The sequence below is a fragment of the Mytilus trossulus genome, chromosome 2 (genome assembly GCF_036588685.1).
Source record: "Mytilus trossulus isolate FHL-02 chromosome 2, PNRI_Mtr1.1.1.hap1, whole genome shotgun sequence".
Taxonomy (NCBI): domain Eukaryota; kingdom Metazoa; phylum Mollusca; class Bivalvia; order Mytilida; family Mytilidae; genus Mytilus; species Mytilus trossulus.
The window spans coordinates 16,377,640-16,386,858 of record NC_086374.1 but is presented as its reverse complement, the minus strand read 5'-3'; positions in this window follow the sequence as shown (position 1 = coordinate 16,386,858).

Here is a 9,219-nt window from a genome sequence, read left to right as displayed (position 1 = left end):
AAAAAACAACAACAGAAGGTCACCAATAGGTCTTCAATGTCGCGAGAAATTCCCGCAACCGGAGGTGTCCTTCAGCTGGCCCTACGACTGTTCAAGAACATTGATTTATCCTGAATAAAAACATAATAAATATAGTAATTATTGTTTTAAATCATTTAATGCAGGTGGCTATGTGTGCTATTTCTTCCCCCGGGAAGCGACTGCTGGTTCAATTCTAGTCCATACCCGTTATGCCATAATGAAGTAGGAAAGACGTTTAGTATTCGCCAGAGACAGTTTGACGAGAAATTAAGAACAACAGTTTTGCACTTTTGGGATATGGGATATTGCTTATACCCCTCCATTTTCTCCCAAAAAAAAAACACTTTAAACGCGCACATAACATTGAAACTTTGAAAACAATAAGAATATCTACTTACAATATCTAATACCTGACCCAACAGCTGCTTCACTGTCAATATATTGAACAGGTACATAGATATAGGAAGATGCAGTGTGAGTGCCAGTAACTCTCCATCCAAATAACAATTTTAAAAAAGTAAACCATTATAGGTTAATGTACGGCCTTCAACATGAATACAGTAAAAGGTAATGTATATTGTTGTCTGTTATAAGGGCATTTTTCAATAAAAGTGTGAATTTCAGACCTAAAAAAAAATAAAAATCAACTTGTCGAAATTTTTATTTCTAGAGTTATTTTGAATAACTCTATTGTAGACCTGTTTGTAAATAAAAAGTGCAATCTTAAATACTCTTTAAAATTATATCATTTTCATAATGCATGTACTGTTTCGCAGGGGACATTTGTCCATTACGAAACTGCTTTTAAACGCACATCTTATTGCATTTTAATGTCTCCTATAGACATTCTAATTTGTTTAACTTTATAAACTAGAAAGATCTCATTTCTGAATGTGAGAACTATTTTTTATCGATAAATATTAGACAGTACTTCACATATGAACGTACAACTTATGTTACGTAGTGGACATTTTCATGAGTGTCGAGTGGATAAAACCGCTTGGATCGTAGTGGACAAAAAGTTTCGTAGTTGACATCAACCCTATACTATGTTGATAACATACTGAAAGTTACATGAAACTAACTCTTGCTATTTGTTTTGAACGAATAGAATTGAAAAGAAATAAAAGTCTCCAATACTTGTTTCGTAGGTGACCGTTTTGTAGTGGACATATTTAAATGTTTACAATCTCCATATTGCAATAGTAAGAAGAATAATTATATTCATCAAAACACGTATCAAGCTGTACGCTGATTTTGTTTCATAATTTTAAAACCTGAAGGAGATTTGAACCGTTTCGAAGTGGACATTAACAAAAATACGGTGTCACTCTGGTCCATTTGATGTGCTCTTTTTTGTCAATAATTTAAGTGCCGTTATTAAAACATCATTTATTTTGTAAGACCCTTATGTTTATATCTCTTGCAAATATTGAGCATAAATGTTGAATAGGGCGTCTAGGGAAATGCCAGGAATCCATAGCTTATTGGTCCCTCTAAAAATAGTATGTTTCTTTGCTTAAAAAAAATTAAATCTAATTTCATGTACTGACTGCACAACAAAATACTTGTAAAGATCAAAAAAAATTTTTTTAAAGTGGCTGTGACAAGAAATCACGGTTTTGTAAAAAAAAAAAAAAAAAAGCCAATAAAACGAGAGAGATATAAGTAAATTTGTCTTAAATATTAACCTGTAAGTTTCTTCATTTCTTATTTTAGTTTCCGTTAGTGTCATCAATTAACTGTACGTTGGCATTTTAATACACACAATACCATTGAAATCTGAAAGACACATTTAATTTTTCAGTTACTATTATCCGATAAAGAAATTACGATTATCAAACAAGAAAAATTCCATAGAGTTACGATTATCATCCCGAATTTTTCAACGGCAATTTTCAAAGCGCTTAGACAATTCCAGTGTACCTTTACGATTCAAATATGATGTAATGGTATAGAAAAACCTTGCAGCTGAGTAACTATTGACAAAAACATGCTACATTTACGTTAATTGACTGTAAAGATTTTACCTATATCTGCCGTCGCCATATTGGGATAATCGTAATTGCAGTTACTATTATCTCCTTAATACCAGTGATTATACAGCGTTAATGGTATTGTTATGTTACCAATGACAACTTAAATAAAAAATATGAATAGAGTACAATGTCTTTCCGATCATTGGTTTTCATAGAGAGATGAATACAAAAATGTGATGATGATGCAACAATACAACATTGTATAGCATGTCTTCGCTTAATAAAAGAAAACCTCATCTACTTCTTTATCTACATTTTAAAAAAACTCAAGAAAGAAAACCGTTTTCAGTACTACCGTTTGTGCTGGTGGACTTAAACATATTATTCAAACTTCAACAAATATTTTTTATTCGTGAATACATTAGCTAGATATCCTTGTTTCAAAAATGTCGATTGATAATTTAGTCTGTGAGAACATGATTGATTTACAAGTTGCAGTTGAAATTGAACTGGCTTTCATTTAGTGACTGCGAGTACTCTTGTATGGATGCTCTGTGTCTGGTGTTTTTATGTTAGTTTTTTGTGAATTGTAATGAAAAAAGTAAAAATCACAAAAATACTGAACTCCGAGGAAAATTCAAAAAGGGAAGTTCCTAACCAAATGGCAAATCAAAAGCTCAAACACATCAAGCGAATGGATATCAACTGTCATATTCCTGGCTTGTTACATGCATTTTCTTTTGTAGAAAATGGTGGATTTAACCTGGTTTTATAGCTAGCTAAACATCTCACTTGTATGATAGTCGCATCAAATTCCTTTATAGATCCATTGAGTTTGAAAATTTATTTGCAATTTTTCTAATAAAAGATTGTTCGTATGAATGGTCATCGTTATTGTCATTGTTATTAAATCAGATAATACCTGTTCATTTCAACTTTTTTGTATTTTGTGATGTATATGAGTTATGACAGATGGAAATTAGGGATCAATTATTGATAATCCGACATAACTTCATTATAGATACCAGGATACAAATCCTTATCGCTAAACGCGTATTTCGGCTACAAAAGACAAATCAGTGACGTTAGAATCAACGAAGTCAGTATGTAAGCGTCTTTCAACCAGATGCTGGAAACAGGTGTTTCCTTAAGAGCCTGTGTGAAACTTTAATATATACTAAAAAGTAAAATAACAAAAATACCTAACACCAAGGAAACATTTTTTAAAAACGGGAAGTCCCTTAAGAAAAAATCAAACTCATTTAAATTTTAAACTGACATTTAAAATCATAAAATATATGAACGAACATGATATGGTCAACTACGCGTGTAGTAAACCATAGATGTGAAGTATATATACAACCATATTAGTATTTCAAGATCAAAAGCGCATATGGAGTAAGACCTGTATTCAGAAATCATAGTCATATAAAATTATAATCACCTCTAAATGTAATATATTTTTTCATATCGACGACCATCTTGGTTTTAAGATCAACAACACAAAACATCCTAACATTTAAAGAAATACCATCATCTTAACAAATGAACAGAACATAGACTCGACCTAAGACGAGTTTTCGAGTTTTGCGTCTTACTATTTTTCACGATGACGTCGTAACCATTTGATCCAAAGAACATTATCTCAAACTTCATAGTTTGAACTAGCAACAGTAGTTTATCGATGCTCAATTCTAATAAATCGTTTAGAAAAATACAGATCAAGGTGTTAAGCACATTTTATTGATATACTGAGGAAATTGCATGAACTTCCTAGGAGTAAGGCAAGATGCGTCAACTGAATAAGCGTCTCTTGTTATGAATACATTAGCTGCAATGCAAAATCACATATATAACATTATAGTTCAAAGTTGGTAAAATAAAAGATCGAATGGATAATGTGTGAAAGCACTGTATATGTGTTTGAACAGAATGCATATACAGTACTTATTTCGGTAAAGGTAGCACAATACAAATATTTTTCATCCCCAATCAGACACCTTTAAACTGATGCAATTATACTCATCTTTCTTTAAATGTTATAAATGAGGTACCAAAAGAAAGAAGAAGGATTAATCTTTCAAATTGTGATAATTTCATAATGACATAATTATTATATGATTAATTATTATGTAATAAGTTGCCATATTGTGATGTCCATACTTGAATGAATTTAGCTTCTTTGTTATTCATAGCATCCCAAAATATTTTATAGATTCTTGCACAACACAGTTTGACATCCAAAAGAGTGTCTCAGATTTGTCCTGTTGCATTTTATTCTCTCATAAATCTTCAATGAAGTTTGCAACATCAATTCATAATAGACCACTAAATTCAATTGGGTGTAAAATTTGTTTTATTGATGTTTTTAGAAATCTGAGACACAGTTTTAGAGGTCAAACTGTTTTGTACAAGAATCTATAAAATATTTTGGGATGCTATAAAAAACAAAGAAGCTAAATCCATTCAAAATTTCGAATAATAAATGCATACTTTTGCAAACAGTAAATTTCGTAAAATGTTCATATAATCGATTTTCATGTTAACACCGAAGTGCTGAATACTAGGCTGGTGATACCCTCGGGTACGAAACCAGCAGTTGCATCGACCATACGGGAGTGCAATCACGATACTGAGTTATTTTAAACTTCAAACAACATAGATTCGAATGCTCGAAATTGAAGTAATTAACAAAAACATATTGGTATGCCTCTATAATTATTTCAAAGGAACATGAATTTAGCAATATCTGTTATTCCGTTCATGCATTTCTGACATGAAACTTTACTCTGGTCTCGGAGCACAAAAATTGTGCTCAAACAACCAAATCCCAATATATTCACTAAAGGTAGTTTTTTCTGATATTCCTCTGAAACAGAGCCACATCTCCATCATCTTTTATGTTTTACGAAGGTATCTCAATTATACGTTTCACATTTCCTGTTTTAACAAATTGATTTGTCGAAAAGTAGTCTCTGGTGCAGCAGAAACTGTCCAATTTTTATGTTGATATCGAGATATCAAACAGCTTTGATTGGTGTCTCTAAATCTTTAGAAAAACATACTAAATGAAGTTTTTCTGAATAATTTTGTGTTTCATTTGGGTCGAAATATTGTCTATACTCTTCGTCGTGTGGTTTTTGATTGCCTACAGGGTAGCTTTTTGTCTAATATGGTTTGTATAGTGATTTTGATAATGACAGTGTTGACTGTTGTACCCCTATATTTGACATATTTACATATTGTGTCTGTTTGTTGTGTTCCCACATCGTTGTCAATACAATGGATTTTTTCAACTGTCATACAAGTTAGAGGTTTAGCTGCTAGCTATAAAACAACGTTCTTTCACTATTTTGCACATACGAAAATACCTGTTCTAAGTCAGGAATATGACAGTTGTTACCTGTTCGTTTGATGTGTTTTAGCGTTTGATTTTGCCTTTTGATAACGGACTTTCCGTTTTATATTTTCAACAGAGCTCGGTATTTTTGTTTTATATGTGACTTTTATACATTTTATCTATTACGTCTGTTTGGTGTGTTCACAAATCATTGTCAGTAGAATGAAATTGTATGCGATTGTCATACAAGTGAGAGGTTTAGCTAGCTATAAAACCATGTATATTTCACCATTTTCTTCATAAGAAAATGTCTGAACCATGTCAGGACCATGAGAGTTGTTTACCATTCGTTTGATGTGCTTGAATTATTAAGAGTTTATAAATTAAGGTAACAAAAACAAATTAAGGAAATCACATGAATCCAAATTAAAAGGAATGATACAGGTTGCAGAAATTGAAATTTGTTTCTGTCCTTATTTTGATGGATACAAAATTATATGTGTCGGTAAGGAGTGGTACGCAGATCGTGTTTTAAAATGATTATAGGCTTTACTAAAAATACTTAACCTTGTAAATTGTCACGATATCGATCTCTTCTAATTCATTTGAACATAATACATAGAAGCAACCCGGATGTCGTAAGCATGAGTTATTACAAATAGAATAAAAATATCCGTATATAGTCTATAAATAACTATTAGAGATCTACACTTTCGGCATCTTTTTCGTAATGTTCTGTTCATCTGAATATATTCAAACCCAAATCAAAGGGAGAAAAGGTTGATTAACCTAATCAAATGAACAAACGTTTTACAAACAAAGAACATTCATGTCTTATTTCATACTTTCCCATAATAAACTAAGTGCTTCCTGATAAAAAAAAAAAGACATCCATTAGTTGAAACCATTTAACGACAAATTTAAACTACCCATTAATTTTACTCTAGAAACGCGATCCATTTTCACTTTAAATTGGCATTCTGTTTCTTTGGTCATTTATTTTAAACGACAATTAGAAAATGTCAAAAACCTAAGGAAACGTTTTGAAACCTAGGAGTTTTTTTCTCTGCTGCGTGAGTAGTATTCAGTTCGTATTTATACCGTTCCTTGCACGACATTTGAACATATGAATGTCATATTACCTTATAAAACTCCAAAAGATGGCCATTTTGATTTTAAATTGACATTTTGCTGTCATTGCGCTATAGTATAGGTTACAAGAGCGCAATTATTCGTAATGCATTTTCCATAGGGTACAACTAGTGCTCCGTATTTTAATCCTAAAGACTACACAAACTAGGGAAAAACTGGTAGCAGTTCCTGTTACTTGAAATGCCAGTGTTGCATTACAACTAAAAACATATATAGGGTTATGCGGCTCAAATCGACTAAAAATGCAGTCGAAAAATACCGTCTACTTTTTTCGCTTAATGAAAAATGCATATTTTTAATGGGATCGACGTACAGAAATAGAAGATATTTTATATTCTTCGTAAACTGTAAATATGATTTTCGGCAATTTTTAAACCTAACTGGATAAGCTTTCGATTAAATATAATTCCAATCCTGTATCAACCTATCAGAAGCCGTATAGGATTCTATTCTGAGTACTATCTTGGGGTAAAAACATGTAAACAAGTAATTGCGCTCTTGTAACCTATAACAACACTTTCAGGTCATGGTTCATTGATAGAAAACACGACGACATCTTATCTAATGATGCATAGTCTTGTTTAATTAGTGTAAACGAGTAAATCGACCTATCTGTAAAGTATTAAAACTGTTTCTGGGCAGTTGTGTAGATTTATTCCATTAAACAAAACAAATAAATATTAATCAATGATGATGGCACTCAAGGCAAAAAACTTTCAAAAGTAAAGCATGGTAAACAACACAATATTCATTTTTCTTAACGTTTTGTTTAAAACTAATTCACACAACATGTCCAAAACTCTTTGGACTAAAAACATGCCACAGTGTTCAATACTATGCAGATAAAAAACACAACAGTGTCTAATCATGTGCGACCAAAAGGATACCAAAAAGAAAAAGAATGAATATTGTCAAAGTAAATGATTATCTTAAAAAACAATGTTCTGTATTCTTATGATTTTAGATACTCAACAGGATATTTCTTTTTTCGCATACTGGTCAATCTACTTGAGAAGTATTCCGCTCATATTTCAATATGTGTCAACATTAGTGTCATATTAATCTGCATTGGCGTTATAATTAAGTTCATCTAAAGTAATAAAATCTCAATTGCATTAGTTCATATTTCATATTCGATGAACAGTTTTATACTGTTAATCAAAAGTAAGTAATTTCCTTAAAATTCGTGATAAAGTAATCTCTAAGAATGATCGGTCATAATAAAAAAAAAGAACATGTAAGCATAAACGTCAATTTAACGACAAGATGTTTGAATATAATCTGTAGATATTAACCCAAACATAAATGTATATTCAGTTTTAAAGAAGTAGGGTTTATAAACAATAAACAAACGGTTTTATTTGCAAAAATGTCAAGCGTTTTTCCTGCCTGTACTGTCTTTTAATGAACAAACGATTTTCCAATGTATTTTTTTTTAAGTTTAACGTAAATTGCAAACTTTGATGGTCTTTCATGGCTAATAAGATCTTTTACATTAACAGTTTTACACCTTTGTTTTATTAATTCATTAAATTTAGATTAAAGTGTTTTACTACTATCTTCATCGCAAGTTATTCGTTTTACATATTTTTTTTATCTTTTCTATTTTGTTACCAACTTAAGTCATTTTCGGTTTTGTTCTTTTATCTATTTTCTTATTCCAGGACTCGATTTCCTTAGCCGTATTAACTTTTTGGAATTTTTGCATCTCAATGCTCTTCAACTTTGTACGTGTTAGACTATTTTGATCTGAACGTCACTGATGAGTCTTGTGTAGATGAAACGCGCATCTCGTGTATTAAATTATAATCCTGGTACCTTTGATAACAATTATGTTTTTATTTATTGTTTCAAAACTTTTTTTTTTATTCTTATTATTATATCAATCTATGGGTTGTTGATTAATTTTAAATCTGGTCACGATTTTATTCGTCTCCTCTTTGCCTGATTTGTGGCTTTTTTTTTTTTCGCTCATTAATTTGACTGGTCCCCTTATTTTGGCTTCAAACAAATGTTGTGTTCAAATCATATCTCTACCCGACGGTTTACATTATGACGTTGTCTTATCGGTTGTGAGGTTTTTTTGATAGTTTGATGAAACCCTTTTTTTTTGGTCGAACATTGTCTAGTCCATTTATGTCTATTATTAAAAACGTGTTCCTTATCTGATTACTTTGCCTTTTGCGTAACTATTTAACCGTCTGCTTTTTTTTTTACATCGGTAGTGACAGTTTTACATGTAATTTTGCCATGTGATTATGGACTTTCCGAATTGATTTTCCTCTAAATTCAGTATTTTTGTGATTTTACTTTTTAATATACTTTAATAACTATTTAATCTATTAATATTTTAATGGTTGACTGTTTCATTTAGTTTTCAATTTTGATGATTTTCTTATCTTGCTACACGAGTTTGATATATTTTTTTCAATTTTGTTAGTTTTTTTTCCGTTTTATGTCTGCCTTATTTTTGTCTGACTAACTTTAGTTCTTTGTCTCTTATCATCGTATTTATAGAATATTGATTTATTTATTCATTTTTATTTTTTACATTTTTTGTTTGTTTGGTTTTGTTTTGTTTTAATTACTAGTAATGAACTACTGCTAGTATCCAATCATAGTAAACGTTTGAAACAATGTAATTTATCAAATGACATTGTCGTAGTTTTAGGACACTGTTGTTATCTGTATCAACATCAAGTACTATTGTACTTTAATGTCGGAGTT